This window comes from Etheostoma spectabile, unplaced genomic scaffold, assembly GCF_008692095.1.
Source record: "Etheostoma spectabile isolate EspeVRDwgs_2016 unplaced genomic scaffold, UIUC_Espe_1.0 scaffold00002014, whole genome shotgun sequence".
Classification (NCBI taxonomy): domain Eukaryota; kingdom Metazoa; phylum Chordata; class Actinopteri; order Perciformes; family Percidae; genus Etheostoma; species Etheostoma spectabile.
The window spans coordinates 95231-104820 of NW_022602840.1; the positions used below are offsets into that span (position 1 = coordinate 95231).

At 43.4% G+C, this 9590-nt stretch overlaps 1 non-coding gene across 1 annotated transcript; it reads left to right on the forward strand.

Moving 5' to 3' along the window:
• Window positions 1–4648: 4648 nt before the first annotated feature.
• trnaa-agc (transfer RNA alanine (anticodon AGC)) lies at window positions 4649–4721 on the forward strand. The gene has a single exon. It is a non-coding gene; the product is annotated as a tRNA-Ala (tRNA).
• The last annotated feature ends 4869 nt before the right edge of the window (window positions 4722–9590 follow it).

A 9590-nucleotide genomic window follows, 5' to 3' on the forward strand; every position in this document is an offset into this window, starting at 1 on the left:
AACGTAGGAAAGCATTCATCCAGATATTCTCAGCGAAGCTGGTTTCTCGGATATACAGGAAAACAAAAGTGAACTGGTCCATTGGAAACCCAGAGGACTACGTTAACCATCTGTTCAATAGAACATGGGCCGACGTCAAGGGTGTAGATTTTGATACTACCCAAAAAACGATTAAAAACCTTGACAAGGCCATTTTCCAAGATTTGTGTAAGAAATGCGGCTGTGCGGAGAAGGTGCTGATCTCCATGCGTCTAAAAGATCCAGCACTGGAAAGATGTATTGCCTACTCTGTCAAAGAATACCTGATGACACCACCAACCAGACATAAGGATGTAAAAGAGACCAAAAGAAGCTCTGGGCCAGATTCCGCGCAGCCATCAGCAACCGATACAATGAGTTCCCAACAATCCAGACTCTGGGACACCAAGAGGTGGAAGATGTCCATGAAGAACAACAACAGACAGCTTCTTCTGAAAACAGAAGAAGCCTTCTCGATGGGAGACATTCAACAATTCTAAATTGCGAGAGATTTACTGCCGCCATGCTGCTTCTTGGTCTTATTTCTGGTTCCATTTTGCTGCTGTTTTTAGCAGCCCGTTGGGTGCTAACTCTAGCAGGAGGATAACACGGTGTAGACAACACCGATTGGTTTCATTTTTCTCTCTACTGACAGACCTCCTAATGTTCAAACAACAGAGCTACGTGTTGAAATTGACTGGAATTCTCCTTCAACAAGCCAGGAGTAAAGCTGTTCACCTCCAACCTACTTTACTTTCTGCGTTACACATCTGCTCCCTCTGCCAAGCACCTATCACTCCAAATCCCCTGCGTGAAAACAAGAAGAAGGATGAGGAGTGAAACACTGACACACACACACACACACACACACACACACACACACACACAGTAATAGGCTGAAGTGCAGTGGGAAGGTGCAGTGTAAAGTCATCAGACAGCTGGTTCTGTCTTTCAGGACTTTGCACATTCCCGCTGTGTCTGCTTGGGTTTAATCTGGGTGATCCAGTTTCCTCCCACTAACGTTAAGAAGTACTTGTGTAGGAATACCTTCAATAGATTCTTTGAAAATACCTTCTGTATAGTTGTATTTCTGTAGAAACTGTCTTTTTCTGAGCCATTTTAGCTCATATTTTGTTACTATTATCGCAAAATAAATACTTTTAAATCCAAAAACATTGTTCCACTGACTTGACAATACCTTGGAAGTAGAGTTCGGCAATATTTTGATACTACATCGATATTGAGATATGAAACTAGATATCGTCTTAGATTTTGGATATTGTAATATCGTTATTTGGCATAAGTGTTAAAGTGATGTCCTTTTCTGAACTTACCAGACTGTTGTAACTGTTCTATTATTTACCTTTACACACTTATTCATTCCTCCTCTCTAAGCGTAGCTCCCATGGCGCCATTTTAATGCTAAGGCTCCATCCCTGGCGTTAGCATCCCATTGACTCCCATTCATTTTGGTAACCACTAGACAGTAAATAACTATACATCTGAAGCGTTTAAAGACTCTATTTATCCTTTTTTATTTCTAAAGAAATATGACAATTTATAAAAGGCTCCATTACCTTGTAGCTCACGTTATGGCGCCGTAGCAGATGTTTTTGTAAAAATAGGCTAACGATTGTGTCATAACCATGGGACTTGTCAGGAAAGCTCGCAGACAGTTTGGACTCCCATCAGCTGTTTATTATTGCTAATGTTAACTAGCATTGTAGTTAGCAGTAATAGCCTGTGCCTATGTTAATGTTAACTAGCATGTTAGCAGTAATTAGCCTGTGCCTATGTTATGTTGCCTAGCATATTAGTTAGCAGTGATTAGCCTGTGCCTATGTTAATGTTAACTAGCATGTTAATTAGCAGCAATTAGCCTGAGCCTATGTTAATGTTAACTGGCATGTTAGTTAGCAGTAATTAGCCTGTGCCTATTTAATGTTACCTATCATATTAGTTAGCAGTAATTAGCCTGTGCCTATGTTAATGTTGACTAGCATGTTAGCAGTAATTAGACTGTGCCTATGTTAATGTAACTAGCATGCTAATTAGCAGTAATTAGCCTGTGCCTATACTATAGGTTAACTAGCATGTTAGTTAGCAGTAATTAGCCTATGCCTATGTTAATGGTAACTAGCATGTTAGTTAGCAGTAATTAGCCTGTGCCTATGTAATGGAAACTAGCATGTTAGTTAGCAGTAATTAGCCTGTGCCTATGTTAATGGTAACTAGCATGTTAGTTAGCAGTAATTAGCCTGTGCCTATGTTAATGGTAACTAGCATGTTAGTTAGCAGTAATTAGCCTGTGCCTATGTTAATGGTAACTAGCATGTTAGTTAGCAGTAATTAGCCTGTGCCTATGTTAATGGTAACTAGCATGTTAGTTAGCAGTAATTAGCCTGTTCCTAAGGTGAACCGATTTCTCAGACAAAATCCGGGGACATTTTCAGCTCAGAAGCATAAATACCTCCAATACAGGTAATGTTTTTATCTTTGTAAAACTTAAAACGGGGACACTGCCCCAGGGGCATCACAAGACCTAGAGCTGCACTGGAGCACTAGCCCCCCCTAGCGGGGTTCATGGGCATGCTTCCCTACAAGAAAATGTTAATAACAATAATAATAATAATAATAATAATAATAATAATAATAATAATACATTTTATTTATAGGTGCTTTTCTCCGCACTCAAGGATGCCGCACAGGGTATTCATATATTAAAAACAGCAAAACAAATACTATACAACAAAAACAACGTAAAGGCAGAGCAATAGACATCTTAGTGGAATAGGCAGTTTTAAACAGATGTGTTTTATGTTAGGAGTTTAAATGGGGGGGATGAATCAATGTTTCTGAGTTGGGGTGGTAATGGGTTCCAGAGACGGGGGGCAGAGCGGTGGTGCTGAGACGGGCGGAGGGGGCAGAGAGCTTTATGGAGGAAGAGGATCTGAGGGAACGGGAGGGAGTGGGACGCTGGAGGAGATCAGACAGATATGGGGGGCTAAGTTGTGGATGGCCTTGAATGCTAACAGGGAGTACTTTGAATTGAACACGGAACTGGACCAGGAGCCATTGGTGCTGGTGGAGGACATGAGTGATGTGGGACCTGGGATCTCCAGCAGGTATTATGGTAGAGTCTTTAAAAGAGCTGCAAAGATATTACCTCCTGTGGTAATCTGACTGGTAGGGTTATAGAACGTAGTGGTAGACTAAGACCTCCTGTGGTAATCTGACTGGTAGGGTTATAGAACGTAGTGGTAGACTAAGACCTCCTGTGGTAATCTGACTGGTAGGGTTATAGAACGTAGTGGTAGACTAAGACCTCCTGTGACACAAACTAAGCGGTATGTTCTCTCTTTTATACCTCAGACTATCAGACAGCACAACAACCTACCTACATATTTTAAAGGTTTTTGTTGTACCGTATGGTACAATAGTATATTTATTGTGCTGTATTTATGCTCCAGTTTTTTAGGGTATTACTGTAAAAGAAGATGTTCACAAGTTCAGCCCAGGTAAATGCTCAGCCCACTTTCACACAGACCTAAACCTACTCACTTAATGCTGGTTACAATATTTGAAAAGTTTTCATAAAGTATTGACATTTTTCAATAAAGTATTGGCTTTTTCCTTGCAAAAGTTTTGTTTGATTAACATTTACCCTGGACCCGAGACAGCACCTCTGATTCATAGTTGAATCATTTAATAACCATAAAAGATAGAAAATTACCGATTGTTGCAGCTAAAAGCTAACAAGTTAACGGTTGCGGCGGTCTCTTCCGGGTCTTTCTAGCCTCTACAGGTGATTTTCTATCCAGCCTGGAACTTGTGCCCTTTTTCAGGGTCGTTGAGCATTAAATCCAAACTGTTACATCCAAGATTTATCCACTTGATGTCCATAATTCATTTCTGCTGTTAGCTCCGGGCTCCGTGTCCCCCCTGTGTGTGTTGGAAGTGTAGGCAAGCAGCATGCCCATAAATGGGAGACAACATAACCAAAGAGTTCAGTGGGAAAGATAGTGATCCGGGATTCCCCCCAGTAAAACTAGTCTAGCATGTGAGCAAAGATACGTAGTGGACAACATAGATAGCATGTGAGAGGTAGCGGGATCAACGCCCGCATTCTCCAGAGGACTTTAGATTCTTCTTGTTTACAACAACAACTATAAATTTGGACTTTTACAACATACTATACTACGACTTTTTAGGAATATTTCGACATACTATACTATGACATTTTAGGACATTTTATGAATATTTTGTCATACTATACTATGACTTTTCTTGAATTTTTTGACATACTATACTATGAATTTATTTGAATATTTTGTCATACTATACCTTTTATGAATTTTTGACATATTATGCTATGAATTGTTATAATTTTTTTGACATACTATACTATGTATTTTTATACATATTTCGACATACTACAGGATGACTTTTTATGTATTTTTAGACATACTAAACAATTACTTTTATGAATATTTTGACATACTATGACCTTTTACGACTTTTTAAGAATTTTTGACATACTATGACTTTTTATGACTTTTTATGAATTTTTGACATAGTACACTATGACTTATGAATTTTTCGACATACTATACGATGACTTTTATAAAAAGGGGAATTAGCTCAAATGGTAGAGCGCTTGCTTAGCATGCGAGAGGTAGCGGGATCAATGCCCGCATTCTCCAGAGGACTTTAGATTCTTCTTGTTTTACAACAGGAACTATAAATCTGGACTTTTTACGACATACTACACTACGACTTTTTAGGAATATTTAGACATACTATACTATGACTTTTTATGACTTTTTAAATTTTTTGACATACTATACTGTCCATGACCCGATACGGATAAAGCGGATGAAGATGGATGGATGGACATACTATACTATGACTTTTTATGAATATTTTGACTTATTATACTATGACTTTTATGAATTTTCAACATGTTATACTATGACTTTTTATGATTATTTATGATTTTTTTGACATACTATACCATGACTTTTATGATTTTTTGTCATACTAAACTATGACTTTTATGAATTTTCAACATGTTATACTATGACTTTTTATGATTATTTATGATTTTTTTGACATACTATAATATGACTTTGTGAATTTTTTGACATACTATACTATGACTTTTATGAAGTTTTTGAAATACTATACTGTGACTTTTTATGAATATTTGACTTACTATACTATGACTGTTTATGATTTCTTTTGACTTTTTATGAATTTTTGACATACTATACTATGACTTTTTATGACTTCTTCGACATACTATGACATTTTTTTGAAAAGGGGAATTAGCTCAAATGGTAGAGCGCTTGCTTAGCATGTGAGAGATAGTGGGATCAATGCCCGCATTCTCCAGAGGACTTTAGATTCTTCTTGTTTACAACAAGAACTAGAAATCTGGACTTGTTACGACATACTATACTACAACTTTTAGGAATATTTTGACATACTATACTATGAATTTTTATACATATATTTCTTCATACTACAGTATGACTTTTTATGTATTTTTAGACATACTAAACAATGACTTTTTATGAATACTTTGACATACTATGACCTTTTACGACTTTTCAAGAATTTTTTGACATACTATGACTTTTATGAATTTAAGACATATTATACTATTACTTTGACATACTATACTAGGACTTTTTAGGATTTCTTATGAATATTTTGACTTATTATACTATGACTTTGTGAAATTTGTTGCCCCGGTGCTGCGCATCGGAGTGTGAATGTGTATGAATGTTTATCTGATGAGCAGGTGTGTAGATGTGTGTGAGTGTGTATCTGATGAGCAGGTGTGTAAATGTGTGTGAATGTTTATCTGATGAGCAGGTGTGTAGATGTGTGTGAGTGTATATGATGAGCAGGTGTGTAGATGTGTGTGAGTGTGTATCTGATGAGCAGGTGTGTAGATGTGTGTGAGTGTGTATCTGATGAGCAGGTGTGTAGATGTGTGTGAGTGTGTATCTGATGAGCAGGTGTGTAGATGTGTGTGAATGTTTATCTGATGAGCAGGTGTGTAGATGTGTGTGAGTGTGTATCTGATGAGCAGGTGTGTAAATGTGTGTGAGTGTATATCTGATGAGCAGGTGGCACCTTGTACGGCAGCCCCGGCCACAGTGTATAAATGTGTGTGAATGGTGAATGTTTCCTGTATGATGTAAAAGTGCTTTGAGTAGTCGCTAAGACTAGAAAAGTGCTATATAAATACAGCACATTTACATTTACACACTTTATGATTAAACCTCAGATAGTTCAACCTGTTTCATTAGGAAGCAGTTTTATACTCTTTCAAAATAAAACATTCATGCAACAAAACTTAAATAAGGTGCTCGGGTTTTAAAACGGACGCAAACAGAAAAATAAAACCAAAACTGAGTTCTTCTGTTCTCCAACAAGAAATAAGGACGAATAAAAGGATCTGTCTCTGTCTTCATGATATCGGGTTGGTCCTCTGATCTGTCCCCGTCTTCTCCAGACGGATCTGTCCCCGTCTTCTCCTGGAAGACAGATTTATTATTTCAGTTTAATTATTAGGAATCAAAGTCTCTGTGTGTTGGTCCTTTGATCTGTCCCTGTCTTCTCCCTCTGATCTGTCCTTGTCTTCTCCCACGGATCTGTCCCCGTCTTTTCCCTCTGATCAGTCCCCGTCTCCTCCCTTTGATCTGTCCCCGTCTTCTCCCTTTGATCTGTCCCTGTCTTTTCCCTCTGATATGTCCCCATCTTTTCTCTCTGATATGTCCCGTCTTCTCCTCTGATATGTCCCTGTCTTTTCCTTCTGATATGTCCCATCTTCTCCCTCTGATATGTCCCCGTCTTCTTCACGGATCTGTCCCCGTCTTCTCCCTCTGATATGTCCCCATCTTCTCCCACAGATCTGTCCCCGTCTTCTCCCTCTGATCTGTCCCCATCTCCTCCCACAGATCTGTCCCGTCTTCTCCCTCTGATGTTCCTTCTTAAATCTTTGTGGGTTTTTACCCAAATTTTTAAAGCTTTTTCTTTCTTTTTTTACACTTCACTTTTCACATACGTTGACATTTTTGTCTCTTTTTACACTTAAAAAAAATTCTTTTACCAAATGTTTTTTCTCCAAATGCTATAAAAGGAACCAGAAACTCCCAAATCCAATGAAAGTGTTAACCCAAATTTCTGATATGGAAACTTCTTTGAGTTACAGGAAGCCAGTGTAAAGACTTCAGAACTGGAGTGATGTGATCCAGTCTCTTGGTCTTAGTGAGGACTTGAGCAGCAGCGTTCTATATCAGCTGCAGCTGTCTGATTGATTTTTTAGGGAGACCTGTAAAGACCCCGTTACAGTAGTCAAGTCTACTGAAGATGAAAGCATGGACCAGTTTTTCCAAGTCCTGTTGACACATAAGTCCTTTAACCCTTGATATATTCTTAAGGTGATAGTAGGCTGACTTTGTAATTGTCTTAATGTGGCTGTTAAAATTCAGGTCTGAGTCCATGACTACACCAAGATTTCTGGCTTTGTCTGTTGTTTTTAACATTGTTGTTTAACCCTTGTGTTGTCCTTAGCCCTTGACTAGGCGGCGTGACAGTAATGTGACCCAAACGGAGAAGCGGGGTCCCGGGGACCCGGGAGGACAAGGCAGGGGTAGTAAGTGGTAGTGGTGGGTCGGTGTCTAGTGTTTTGCATTGGTTTCTGTGATGTCCCGGTACAAGCCAGCGCCACGCACGCACGCACGCACGCACACAGTCACTCACCGCCTAGCGCATTCCGGGCAATACACCTGGGAGCAGCTCCCGCACACGTATCTGCGGCAGCCGCTGCAGACAGCCTGTGTCTTACGGTCCCTTTCCCTAGGGCAGAGCTGACACCTTCTCCTCTTGCCTCCCCCACCCCCTCCTCCCCCTCCTTCTCCGCTGGGCCCCACCTTCACCCGGCCCGCCGCCATCGTCGAGCCGCCCTCACCCTCGGGCCCGAGGCGCATTTCGCCGCCGTAAAGGTCCTGACGAGCACGGCCGACGCCTCCGTGCGAGGGAGGCGCTCCCGCCTCTTGATGAGCGGAGCGACGAGCGCCCTTCCCAGCCGCTCTAGGAACACCCTCCTCTTGTTGAGTTTGCCGCGCAGCAATCGGGCCTGAGCTCCCGCCACACGACGAAGGCGTTGTAGGCGGACACGTCGAGGATGTTGTGGAAGACGGCGAGGGGCCAACGAGCAATCTTCCTCCGGCAGCTGTACGTGGCGATGAGCTTATCCAGGTTGTCCACGCCGCCCTTGGTGCGGTTGTAGTGGAGCACGACCTCGGGTTTGGGACCCTAGGACCCGCGCGTCTCCCGGGTGCAGCGTGCTGAAGCAGCACGTTCTTGTTCCTCTTGGGCACGTAGGAGACGAGGGCGGCGGCGCGCGTGAACGCGAACCTGCACGAGGCCGCGGCTCGCCCCTTGGTCCGGACCAGGCGGGGCGGCAGCTCGGCCTGTTTTTCCGCACCGTGCCGACGAGCGTGAGGCCCCTCTCGCGACGCAGCCGCCGCGCCAGCTCGTAGGAGGTGAAAGAGTTGTCGCACGTCACGTTGCGGGGGGCCGGAGCCCCTCGGTCAGGTCCACACCACCCGGGCTCCTGGTTCCTCTCGGGCGCGCCCTCCACGGACCTACCCGTGTAGATCTGCACGTTCCAGGCGTAGCTGGACGTGGCGTCGCAGGCCACCCACGACTTGATCCGTACCTCGCCGGTTTGCTGGGCATGTACTGGCGGAAGGGGCAGCGGCCTTGTTGACGCGAGAAGCGCACACGCACACACACACACCAACACACGCACACACACAACACACACACACCACACACAACACACACACACACACACACACAACCCACAAAAGGATACAAAGCAATTATGGGTGGTGGTGTGACACAACAGCCCACTCACACATCACACACACACACACACACACACACACACACACACCCACACACACACAACACACCCACACACACACCACACACACACACACCAGAGAGAGGAGAGCGAAGAGAGAGAGCGAAAGAGAGAGAGCGAAAGAGAGAGAGCGAAAGAGATATGAGCGAAAGAGAGAGAGAAAATTAAAAAGAAAAATAAGAAGAAACAAATGACATGGACCCAACCGCGGAACGGGACCACTGCTCGTGTCCACAGTCACGTCGGTGCCCGGTTGTACAGGCTCGGAAGCCGACGCGCCCACTCGTCCCACACGTCCCTTATGGCCGCCAGCTTGTCGGTGGCCCGTCTGGCGGCTCTCGACTCGCGGTCGTCGAATCGCAGCAGTCTCGAGTACGCGTGGAACCGCTTCAGGGGCATCGTGGCGCGGAACACGGGGCTGCCGCTCTCCTCGTGCCACAGGCTTTCCAAGGCCTCGTTCCGGGACCTGTACACGCCCAAGAGGATCAGCAGGCCGAAGACGCAGGTCCACCGCGTCCATGCCTTTCCACTCGTTGCCGTGCGTCCTCAGGGCCTGTAGGTTTGTCGCGGCCAGCACGATGTCTTCTATTCGCGGCGTGACAAATAGGTCGAACGCCGAAACGAT